The following is a 13315-nucleotide window of genomic DNA, read 5'->3' as shown; positions in this document are numbered from 1 at the left end:
AAGCTGGTGGTTCTTATTTCTCGTCTCTGTATTTCCATCAGCCATCTCAGGAAACCAGTAAAGCTGAAACACACAATTAGCAAACCACAGAGATAGCAGCTACTCTGATGTTTTACTTCCTTGTAGGTACAGGATTTCAGCTCTGTTTTAAGTCTTTCAATTTGTGTCATTAAAAAAATTAACATGAAAAGCATGCAAAATGATGTTGCTTGTTGCCTTTTTCCACAAGCCTTTACCAAGTTAAAGCATGTGTGCATTTAATGAGGCATCTGTTTAATAAAAAGCTAGGCACATTATTTGCAGCACCTTTTCTTACATCAACTCTCCAAAGAATCACCCTAAACAAAAACTGCTTGCAGTTATTTTATGACCCAAGCATCTCTTTCCCTGGCTTTGGTAAGAATTCACTACAAACCCTGGCCTCTGCTGCTGACACTGAGTCATGCTGAATCACTGTGCAAATGTAAGTATTATCAAGTGCAGGAAAAATAGTTGCCAAGATATCACTTGCAAGTTGGACAAGGGGAAACCTTCGCCTCAGTGCATCATGCAAGCCAGGAGCCGCATCACTTCAATGTCTCACACTGAGGTGTGGTTATTTCTGAAGAAGAGGGGAGAGCAGGGCTGGCAGTTTGTCCATTATTGTGTAAAAGAACATATTGTTTGGAGCTAGAAGCAGTGTGGTCATGGGCCTGGAGCACAGGGTGTGCCAGCAGTCTCCTTGCTGCAGATGGAGGAGCCACGGCTGTGCTATTCATTTCTTGCAGGGTAAGATGAAACAACAGAAAAATAAATCCATGATGCATGGTGCAGATGGTGGCTCAGGATGTAACACAGGTCTGTGCACTCTCCAGATGCCAGGGCACTTGCTGTTGATTTTATGGGGTATTTTTATGTGGTCTGAGCTCTCTCTCGACCCCAGTGTTTGTTGTGTGTCCCCCCAGCCCCGACCCTGTAACACTTCTTAGGGGCTCTTGAAAGGCAAGGTACTAAGGTTACATTCCTGCGCCAAGTGTTTGGATCTCAGAAACCTTAGGAGCACATAAACAAGCAGTGTGTGTTTGCGGAAGAGGTAGTTAATGCCATTGATTTGGAGTGTTAGGTGGGCAGAGTAAGACCTTGCAGTGAAGTGGTCTGTTGGAGGAAAGCAGCAAAGCTCTCCAGGGAGATGAAACAGTCAGTGTAACTTCTCTGGGGAGAGCACTGTCTTGTCAGGCTTTCTGCTGCCAGTATAAAGTAGATTTTCGTAAATCTCCCTGGCTGGAAACACTCTGCATTAGGCCAGTCTGCTCACCTTGAAAAGATCTCTCTGCTGCAGTGTCTGGGACCTGAGTGCTTGAAGCTGTGTTGCTTGTTAACACACAGCAATCCTTTCGTGACCCTCCAGTGATGAAGATGGATGTACAGTCACATAACACACCCCCCTCCCCCAATCTCACTTTCACTTGTCCTCTAATAATACTCAGTCCAAGATGACTATTATCTGAAGAGAAAGCCAGGCTCTGCTAACACAAATGGTGCCGTATCCTTAGGGACATGACCTTTAAACTCTGCTAGCAAAATGCATTAGTGACAAAAATTAAACTTCAGGAGCAGCAGAACAGTACGTGTGTAATCTGTATCCATATCATGACTTGTTCCCACAAAAAGTTCTCAGAGCTGATATATTTTGTCTTATTGGTGATTGTCATTAAATCCCAGTTTTTATCCAGCCATGGAATTTTCCCCTCATTGATATTCCATGCATCCCTGCTGATAAACAGAGGGCACACAGGCCCAGATATTGCCTCTCCAGCCTGGCTGCTATTGCCAAAGCCTACTCTGTGGGGTAAGAAGGGATGAGTAAAAGTTCACACACATGGTTCCAAAGGCACGACAGGAAGAAAGTGTTTTTCCTACTGCCTTACATCCAACTGCTGATTAGAGGTGACCTGCTGAGCCACCCGTGGTTTTACACCTCTAGTACCCTCTCGTGGTCACTTCATTTCATGTATTAACATATGGGGTCACTTGTTTTCTGTTTCATTCTTACTTTACACCATCACATCAGGGGTTAAATGGCTGCAAGTGAAACGCATCTTTAACCTTGGTGCTTGCAGATCCTGTCCCTGTTAGGCAGCTTCCTTGTGGTGTTTGTGAGCAGTTAATTTCCCAGGAAAGTATGGATTCTTTTTGGCTTGGCCATCACACAAAGTTGTGGGTTAACTCCCATGGGCAGCTGAGCATTGCACATCTGCTTATTCATGTCCACAGAATGTAAAAGTAAGAGTAAACACAGGAAAACTCATGGGTTGATAATTTTATAAGCAGAGAAGTGGAATAAGAAAAAAACCAGGAGTGACACAGAGGCAATCACTTGCTACCTCCCCCAGGCAGGGTGATGCCCAGCCTGTTCCTGAGGCAAAAGACAACTGCCTACCTAAACTCCTCTCCACTGCACTGCTGAACATATTGTTACATGGCATGGAATATTGCTTTGGACAATTTGGGTTGTATCTGCTTGTATCCCCTCTCCACCTCCTGCACACCCCTGATCTATTCACTGGTTGGGTAGCAGGAGAAACAGAGGCAGCCTTGATGCTGTAAAAACACTGCCCAGCAATAAAAACAGTCTATATAGCAGCATTGTTTTATTCACAAATCCAAAACACAGCATAGCACAAGCTTCCATGAAGAGAATTAACTCCATACATACAGAGGATTAACTAGTACACACAGATGTGGAAAAATCACACTGAGGATACAGTGTGCAAGAAAAAAAAAATCATGAATGACAATGTATCAGGAACCTACCTACTTTAAACTAACAAAGTAGCATAATTATTATGAACTTAAATCTTTTAAATCTTTAAATCTTTTTAAATTTGTATAAATGGTGTAATCTCAGAGATTCTGCTGAGCAAGTATAGGTATGTTAGGTTTGCAGGAATAGGCTGAGGTGGTTTCTAGTTTAAAATCACCTGGCTACCTAGCAACATAGTATTGATACCGAATGTTGTTCATGTGAAATAAGTGGAAACACCTTTTAGCGAGCTTATTTTCTTATGCCGTCTTGATAAAAGTCTAGTAAAAGGGAAAATGGGATTTAATATGGTCCCAACCATTGTGATTTTAGAGCCCATGTTTTGAAGTCTTCTAAATATTCAACAAATACTCATGATGAAAATGATGCAAAATGAAACAGCAGGAGGACTGAGGTTGATTCACTTAGATGCACTAAAAAAGCATGTGTGCATCATGTCGTTTTATCATAAACATTGAATAAAAGCTGTTTACTGTAACAACACAAGTTTTCTTCACAGCAAAATTTCATCAGCACTGAGGCATTATTTGTGCAGCTCAGAAGTCTGTGCCTCTACACAGAGAAAGCCCAACTGATTTGGGCTGGGAAAATATGATAACTGGCATACACAGCCTGGGGAAATTTCTCATGGCAAGGGTCCTCTTGTAGGTAACCCATGATTTTGAAAACACATAGGCATACAAAGCCAGTTGATTCTAGGTGTGAATATTTAAGCACTACATGCAAAATTAAAAACCCATATACTGATATCTCTTGGAAACAAGCTTGAAATATTAACCCTACTTTATTTCTAAGATATCCCAAATTTTTATTGATCTGCTTTTGGATTTTTCCCCATTTCTTAACAAGTAAAATCACTTGCAATGACTATTAGAGAGGCATGATATAGAAGCAGCTGGACTCCATTTACTCATATTTCTCTGTACCCTTTTAGACTCCTTGAATCTATAGTACAGACTATAATGGAAAAGTTATCTCTCTGTGGAGAAAGAAACTCTCCCTCAAAAATAATACAAAATATGTGCAAGTGTTATACATGAAAGGCTGCTTTGTCAAAATGGAGATCTGCCCCCTTAACATGAAAATCTGGATGGACTTCAGGCATGCAGGAAAACATTGTTTGTTCTTTCTGCTCAGTTCTATCCCAAAATCAGCACCTAAGGCAGTTAAAAACAGTCCAGCCCACATGGCAGTCTGCTGAGGGAAGGTTTCAGAACCTGTATCCTATAGCTTTATTTAGTTCCTATCACTGTGGTAACGAAGTACTGCACAAATTAAGTGCCACAAATTCACAACTGAATACTGTCCTTCACTACCAGCTTGCAATACTGTTGGTCTTCACAGAGTGAGCACAAATGAGTGCTCCTGGTCTCTCAGTCCAGGTCTTTCTGGTTGCCACTTAGGGGGCTTATGTAGTGACAAGGAGCCACACAGAAGTGGTGTCTCTGCAGGTAATGCAGGTATGGTCTCTGCACAGAAGTGTTGCAGTCAAAAATTTACAGTGGAGAACAGCCACAGTAAATGTGACAGTCGAAGGATGGCAGCACCCATCATCTGCAAAATGAGTCAGAAGCACAAGAAACAGCAATTTGGCCACTATTGTGTATAACTCCCAGGAAATATGTGATTTTGAGAAAGAGGAAAGAGAGTTGTGTTTGTTTAAAGCCCTGCTTCCAGGAGTTAGGGGGAAGTATAAAGACATTTTAAGGAAAATTCAACTGAAGAAGAGCTGGAAACACTAATTAAAGGCAGGGGTTGATGCCACCACAGAACTTGGGAAGTGCAAAGATTTATGTAATTAGGAGTTTTAAAAGGAAAGAAAAGGTGGGGGTGTCTAATGCAGCAGAAGGTGGAGAGGCAGCAAAAAAATACAAAGTGGGAAAGAGTTACTCAGGATGACAAACTGGAAAGATGACCTATAAAACAGATTTTGGAAGCTGGATAAAGAACCTTTGTCAAAACTGAAGATTAGAAGCTTGTGGCAGTCTGCCTGCGAGATTAAGAGAATTTTAGTTGCATGGAGAAAGAGCAAAAGTCACTCTGGACAAGAAGGAGCTGCCAGATTAAAGTACCTAGACCTGTGTGAAAATTAGATGTGACAATTACCTCCATTTTGTTTTAAAATAATGTATGAAGTAAATGCTAAAAGGTGAGACCTCCTGCAAAATTAGAAGGAGAAAAGCCCAGATTATTGTAATAAATTTGTGATGATCTCCAGGCACACTAGCTAATTATGGCACTTGTGACAGTCTTGTCAGGACAGTGCTGGGAAAATTTGAGGTGGTTGACCTATAAGCCAGTGACAAGACAAGTTATTTTAATGAAGTGTTGTTCATACAAACTAGCAAGAAACAATTCAGAGCAGAGAGCATCTGCATTAGATTTAGTGGCATCTTCATTCAGTTCACTCTTGTGGGCTGAGCTACCCAGAGTCCATCTCATGCATTCCCTGAGCACTGCCTGACTGGTGCTGCACAGCAACTGCTCCCACTGGGATTCCACTGCCTCTTGAAAAGATTGTGTGTAAAACGCACAGCTCTCCAAAGGTCATGGAAAATGGGATCACAAGCAAATATTGCTGGAGCATGGTGCTAATAACACCAAGGCCATGGTTTGGTTCAATCCCCATTCACTCAGTGATCAAGGTGGGTCCCTTCCAACTCTGATTATCCTGTGACTGTGATTCTGTGAGATGTGCTGGATGGAGGGAGTGCTCTCCAAGGGCCAAGCAGTCTCTTGGAAACTTGCATTTTTGAGGTACCAGGGCTGGATGCAAGGAGGCACAGCAGAGGGAAGGGTGAGATGATGATATGAAGAGGAAGGCAGTGGACTGGGATGATTCAGCTGGACACACAAGAGGAGCTAACGGAGAAGCAGGTCCAGACCTGAGCAGAAGAAAGTCAGTCTGACATAGAGAGAAAGACTTTGGACTCATCCTTGCAAAGCTAGTAACTAGAACTGCACAGGGTCTTCAGAATTTAATGGTTAGAAGTCCCACTGAACTCTCAAATTAATTACTGTTGTTGGTCTATATGTGAACATGGATAATTACGAGATAAGTCTGCTTGCATCAGTAATGAATTGATTGCAAAACACATGCAATATTGCAACTAACTTTGTTCAGCATTTACATCCTTTGGTTATATATCTTACTGAGGATTTAAATAGCACATTTAAAAACTCATGGATTTCAAGCCTGGGATACACTCATGTCCGCTAACCTCAAATTTGAAATTAAGTAGCTAACCCCTTCATCTAATTGATGAAAATAAGAAGTTGATTCACAATCTTATTTTTATTTCTAAGTTTATTATATAAAAATTCACCACTCACAAGCTACTCTAGCAGGACTTCCTTTACTTCTGCAGAAATTTCTAGAATATGTATTTATGTTTCTCCTTTATAAGGGGAAGCCTATAAAATGCAGTAAAATGAACAGGATTTTCAGTGTGATCCAGTTTATTACAGTAGGAGGTTAAAAAGTAAATAATCCCACATTACTTGCTAAAATATTTATGATATTTCTGAAATTCCTCTTGAATTTACAGCCATCCAGAATGGATGTGTCTTTAAGATTTATAAAAAGTGACACACAATATAAATAAGTGCATATACTCAGGGGAAAAGGCCCCTGAGGAGTGATTCAGAAGACAAATTCACTGCAAAGTAATTTTTTTCTGGTGAAAGCTTCACTTGACAGAGTCCCTGCTAAGAAAAATCTTTCAGAAAAAAGAAGTTTGTGAGTGATACAGTCCTAAGGAAAGCCCTGGATAATTCCAGCTTCCTGAGTTCACATAACAAGGCTCTCATAATTGCATGTGGTGCTCTAAGCATCCCAAAGGAGGTGACACTAAGCCCTCATTCCTCCACACCAATTAAATGAAACAGATCTCTATTGTTTTAGATCCATCTTTTCACCTAGTGCCTCCAGTTCATATATAGCTACTTTGCCATATAAGAACTTTATGCTGATTGAAAATATTTCAGTCAATTTCTCAGTTGTTATTGGGATCAAGAAGGGGGAAAATGGAAAGCCAGTAAATCAGAATAACTGAAGCTGTCACAAGAATCTCATTGTAACAAGAGCAACAACAGAGAAAAGAGACTATCAAGCAAAAGAGAAGGGAAACTATTCTGAATATTCTTCAGGATAAAACAGGTTAGGAGGTGTAGGACAGGGTCATTCAAGGCACAGGCAGATATCCACAGCTGCATCAGAATGGAGGAAGGAACTTCTCAGCTCTGATATGTACCTCTTGGGTAACTTCTTGGCATTCATTTACTGCATGACAGAGTTACTCTTGGTGCTGTCTCTCTCTAGAATCTGGGTCATTTTGAACTTTCAAACCAGCAGCATTGCAGTGCCCAACCATCACTGTAAACCAGATCCTCCTCCAGTGGGCTCCAAGGCACAGCAACCACAGACTTCCTGCTGCTCTCAAAGGGTTCATTGGATGCTGCAGCCCCGGGTATTGTATAGAGACAAACATTTTCTGTCATTTAACTGAGTCCAGTGTTGGATGCTATATAAATTTGATTTTTTTGATTGTTTGCTAAAAACAGGATGATTCCACAGTATCACCCTACATTTTTCAACTTTTGCACCGAGGATTAGAGGTTGGCCTTGGGAAGAGATAGCCAGTGACCTAGCAGGGTTTTCTGTGGTGCAGTGTTATCCAAAGATTATCTATCTTTTCAAATAAACAACTCAGCTGCTGCGATTCATGGTCTGTGTTTGATGTCAACAAGGACATTGGTCCCAGTAATGACAAACAGCTCAGGCTGCTTCTAGCTTTCTGCCCAACTGAGCAGCTTTCAGGATGAGTAAATGAGTGCAGATTTCTAACACAGATTTTGAGAGAATAACTTAGACTTCCTCTACTGTATGCAAAATGAGTTAAAAAGATACCTGATACTTTTGCTGCAAGTCTCAGTTCCCAAGTATGCTACTTGCTGCTTCAGTATTCTCCTTTATTAAGTGTACTTTTGTCTGTCTTAATTTGGCTGAAGCCATATATCTGTATTTTAGAATAAGAGCTCATCAGGTAATGCAACTAGGGAATAAGAGGAAAAATACATTTTTAATTTATTTGGTGTACTAAAAAGAATGTCAGGAAGGAAATTTGTAACAAAAGACAGTGTTATGGCTCCTTTTCTTGCTTCACAATGTGATCTAATTACATACTTGTTCAAATGACAGTTCCCCTGTGATTGTCATTTAAGGGAAGTGCTAACCAATGCAAGGATCAAAACCAACATTGTAGAACAATTCCATCACATTCAGGATAGAAGTCCATCACGGGGCTGTCTGATCACCAGATTTGCTGGTGTCTAGCCTAAGGGCATTGAATACCTTCTCTGACTGACACATTTATGTCTATTTGCAGAGTCTATCTTTTCGTGTTTTACAAAGTTTAAAAATCTGTTCTTCTGGGAAAAAAAATCTTTCCTCATGAATGAAAATTAAGCCAGCACTGTGCTTTTCTTCTACTGTCCAAGCAGCCTGGTAGTGCAGCCAGATCGAGGGCAGGCAGCTGGAGTATCCCTGCATGGCTGTGATCCAGCATTGGGGCTTGTGTGCCTGCCCCAGGAGGGGCAAATAGAGAACACTGGCTCGAGGTTCACAGATGGCAAAACTCACCTTTGAGTGTAGGTGAGAAAGAGGAGTCGAAAGGTTTCATTTATTTATCTCCCTACTTCCCCAGTGGTTTCTGAACTCTCTGTTTATCCTCTGAGAGGGAGGGCTCTAGCGTTTGTGTTGCCAATTTCAGTAATGTATGTCTGAATATATCACTGTCTTCCTGTACTCTTCCACATGAAAGCAAAGAGATTTCTATCTTCCTCTATTTAAATCTGATTTACAATACAGTTTAACAAAGGATCTGGAAGCACGGAGCCTAAATTCTTGTAATTCTGCATTCTTTTTAATTCCAGTCTGAAAAAGCTACATTGATAACATACTATATAGATAACATATTTAATTTATTCATTACATTCTGATAATTTTTCATATAAGTAATTACATTAGTAAACTCAGCACAGTCCTTTGAAGTTCTATTTGGAAAGTACCATGTTATCTGCATGTAATAAACCTCATGTATCTATCCTGCCTCCTCTACTATCCTGTCTAGTGACTACTATTACAAGCATTTTAAAATATTCCTCTGCTCAGCTTAATAGGGATTTTTACAGTATCATTACCCATTCTAATTGGGCGATTAGGGGTTTCATGCCTCTAATCAAAATGCAGGGCAAGTGACTGAACTAGTGCAAGCTATGTAAAAATAAATGAGCTAAAAGGACAGTCACAGATTTACCTACACAGAGTGACAAAACCCAGAGTCAAGTGTCAGGCACAGCTGGCACTACAGCCCAGAGCAAAGCCCCTGTACAAAATTCATCCAGTCAAAAATTAACCCATGGAAATTTCTCTGTGAAGATGGGTTTGTACCATCCCTCACTACTATTTCGATTTTGAGGCCTAAACCCCCTTGTGCTAGAGGATTTCCTGCATCCAATCAGTTTATTGGCCATTTTGGAATACCTTCAGTCTCGGCAGCTTTGGCTAACCAAAATATTCTATTCTATTTGATGAGGGGACAAACTAGTTAGCATTGAGCATTGGGATAATCTTGAGTTCTCCTTTTTCATTTTCATAGCCCTGTATTAGAGAATTAAACAGCCTCTTCCTCTGACTAAGGGTCCATATGAATGCTTGGTAAGCTCCAGCGAAAAATATTCACTTATTTTGGTAATATCACATTTCAGTCTGATGAAGCTGGTGCTTCTGATATTCCTAGAACATGGACATTCAATAAAGACAAGAGTCATCATGGCTGAGGGGTTTTGCCTTCGGAATATATTCCTATGTTGATCTGTTTGTTATTAGAAACATGACCTCTTTTCATATTATTTTCCTCACAGATGAGAATAGCATTTTTGGTAACAAGGAAATTGGAGATGGGCTTGGATCCTGATTACCTCAGGATAATTTGGTCATTTCCCCCTTAGAAGTCACAGTCTGTCCGATCCCACTTACTCAAATTCACCCTGTATCAACCTACGCCCAGTTTTAGTCCTGTGAATCAACTTCATATTGAGGACAGAACTGAGAACCAAAATTGAAGTCTGTTTCAGCAGAAGCTACTCAGAGCACCAGCTAGCCATGACTTCAGCAACCCAGGACAGATGTTTACTCTGTTTAAACTGATGAAAAAAACACTAAATGTCTTTATTCTTTGTTACTGAGGTGTGAAGCTCCCTTGCAGCAGCAAGGAACACTCAGGAGGATGACACTGCCGTGCTGACATTTGGATCTTTGCAAAAATTCCACCAGACCAACAGTAACCCTTTGAGGGAAAACTTGGGATATCACTGAGACCAGGAAGACTAAAACCCAGAAAGAAGTTGTCCCTCATAATCCACTGCATCAGATCTCCACTGGTGAGTATTCAAGAATGGAAATGCTTTTCCAGACCACAGACTCTGTCAGGAGCCCACTCTGCACATGGTACTGCATCTGTGGGGAGGCCTGAATGAGCCATCTCTTCACCAGTTTGCCCAGAAATGCAGCCAAGCCAAAATGGTGCCACACAAATTCCACATGCTTCCACTTACTTTGCAACTGCAATGAAAGCAACATAGCCATACCAGCAACCATGGCCCAGGAATGAGCCGAGCCTTTGTTCTGCTGGCTCTGGCCAACTGCTGTTCAAATAAAGCATCAAAGCACCACACTAGTCTGTTGAAACAATTTCAGCTCTGCCACAAAACAATTTTTTTAAAAAATAAGCTACTCAGTGGTGGTAAAAAATGAAAAAAATATTAGGAGTCAAATGAATTTTCTCTGTGTGGTCACTATCATCTTCTTACAACCCAGGAGGTCTGGGAGGCAGGATTTCTCTTTGCAGATGTTATGCTGACTCTTCCACAGCAGGCTCAATTGTCCAGGGTAACTGATCTGAATTCACACGGTAGCGATCCAGGTTACTGGAGTTTCAAGAACATATGTGAAGAAGAAAGCATTAAAGAAAACTATGGTACTGCAATACAAGAGGCAAAATAGTCTTGGAGATTACCACCTTGAAATGTTGCAAACCCTCTTTTGCCAGGACTGAGAACTTAGGTCATCTGATTACAAGAACTGTGATGTTCATAAAAAGGAAAAAGAAATAATGAAACAAAATAATGGGAACTTAAAGATTCTCCTTGAAGGCGAGAGTGGTATGTGTGATTCCTGAATTGATGCATAGGAAATGAGTAATTAGGGCTGTTCTGAGAACACCAAGTCCCAGATACTATTTCAAGCCAGGTGACCATTAAGGGTATACAGAACATTGCCCTTGGGATGCAGGTCAGAGAAGTATTGAGCTTAGTAACTGTGACAGAAACAGTGGTATGGAAATCCACATCAACCTGGGGTAATTAAACATTTCCTAATCACTTTTGCCACGCTGCTATTTGACAACTCCTAACAGAGATTGGACTGAAGGTCAAATTAAAAAGAAAAAAAAAAAAACCACAACTGCTAAGTCTCTGGACCAACCGTAAATATCTTTATCTTTTTCCTGCATCTTACTTTAAGCATGTTAATATATAAACAGATTCAAACTTACATGGTTCTCAAAGTGACTTTGCTTAGTCTATCACCCATTTATCTGCCACACCAGCACCTGACTCAAAGTGACAGCTCAAAAACTCTGCCCTCTATTACTTTTTCTTGTTTAAAAGCAATTGCTGTATCAGCAAGAGAGAAGTCACTCCATTTGATTAATAATACATACTGATAGTCAAGACATTCAGTCAGAAAACATGAACTGTTGCACTGCTGAAATCCACCTGCAGATTTCTTTAGGTCTGGACATACCTTCTGACCTTCCTACTTTGTGGAAGCTCGCTTAATACACCACTAAATATTTTCTCTGTAAAGTATGTAAGATAGGAAAAAGGAAAGTTTGTGATTTTCACACAGCTTTCTTATAAACAAACACTAAGCCTGGTTATTGATGCAGCAAGTGAATCAACCTGGGAATTTCTGATGTAACAATACAGTGTAGTTGCATATTTTCACTTCTATTAAAGATGACAAGACACAATAAAATACAAACATTCAAATCTCATTAAAGTTGTGCAAAAGAGAACATAATTTGTTGATCACTGCTGTAGTGTTTTTACACTATTTTCCTTTTGCCTCCTTTCACAACTCACAACTCTTCCTGTTTGTGGATGGTTTCACTCATTCACTACTTATACATATCCTAGCCTTCATCACTTCACCATGGCTTAAAACACCAACCAAGGAGTCAAAGTGGAACAAAGAATTTTGTTCTCATCACTGACATTTAATATCTCTTGTATGAACTCAGCATCAGAAAAGAAAGCAGAGTTTGCTTTCTTTGGTAACTAAGGTGTGTTGTTGAGGACAAACACACTTGAACTCACACATGACAATCCCAGCCAAGAAGCTAATGCTGAGTTACAGAATGTATGTGTATGTGTGTATACACACACACACACACACATATATATATATGTATATATACACAGCTCTGGGCTTGAGAGCCAATGTACACTTCCACACATTTAAACATTTAATCCTCTCATGCCAAACCCAAAGCCTTAATGATGATGCCACAATAAAGACTAAATGTATTTGCTCAGCCAAATATTGAGTATAAACCACATGATGCCAATAAAATAAATAAAGTTTTTTTGTTTCAAAGTGTTGTTTGAAGGTATCAGAATCATGACCCTTTCTTTTAAGTTTTGGGTGAAGGAGCTTTTGAGGAATGGTCTCAGAGGAGTCTGTCAAGTGCCACCAAGCAGAAACAGAACTTTAGGAATACTCAGGAGATATTTATACTTCAGTCCTGACGTGCCACTTTCTACATACTTTTGACAAGTTCCTTCCTCTCTGCCCTTCAAGTGGCTGTTCTAGCACCCAGAGAAAGGATAAATCAATCAACAGCAAGCTTGGCTGCTGCATTTGGAAAGATGAGAGCCTATGTGATCTTTGAAAAGCTTCCACCCATGTAACCTCCCCAGCTCATGATCTGAAGCACATGGGCAGTCAGAGATGCTGGCTGATTAGAACTCCAAAACCAAAGATGATAAAGCCCAGACTGAGGCAGGCACTGTGGGAACAGCCACATGCAATTGCTGCCAACTTCACTGTCTCCCCAGACTACTGACTTCCCCTCTCCCCATCATTTCTTCTCAAAGTGTCTTTCATCCTCTCTGTTCCTCTTTGGCCCCTGACACTCAGAAAGACAGTAAGAAAATCATCCTAGCTGTTTCTGTCCCATTTGTCTCTGGACCAGCTCAGATCAAGAGAACTGCATGTTCAGTAGCTCAGTTAGAGCATCCTAGAGCTGCAAGCCACTGGCACACAGCTCACCCACTCCTCATGCACCTGCTTGGTATAACGAGAAACTTTGAAAGGATACATGGTGCAATCTATGTATGGGAGTCTGAAACAAAGATACGCTAAGAAAAAAAAAAGCTGACCATTTT

Source organism: Cinclus cinclus, chromosome 1 (assembly GCF_963662255.1).
Source record: "Cinclus cinclus chromosome 1, bCinCin1.1, whole genome shotgun sequence".
In the NCBI taxonomy this organism is placed as follows: Eukaryota; Metazoa; Chordata; class Aves; order Passeriformes; family Cinclidae; genus Cinclus; species Cinclus cinclus.
Note: the sequence above shows the minus strand (reverse complement) of the source record.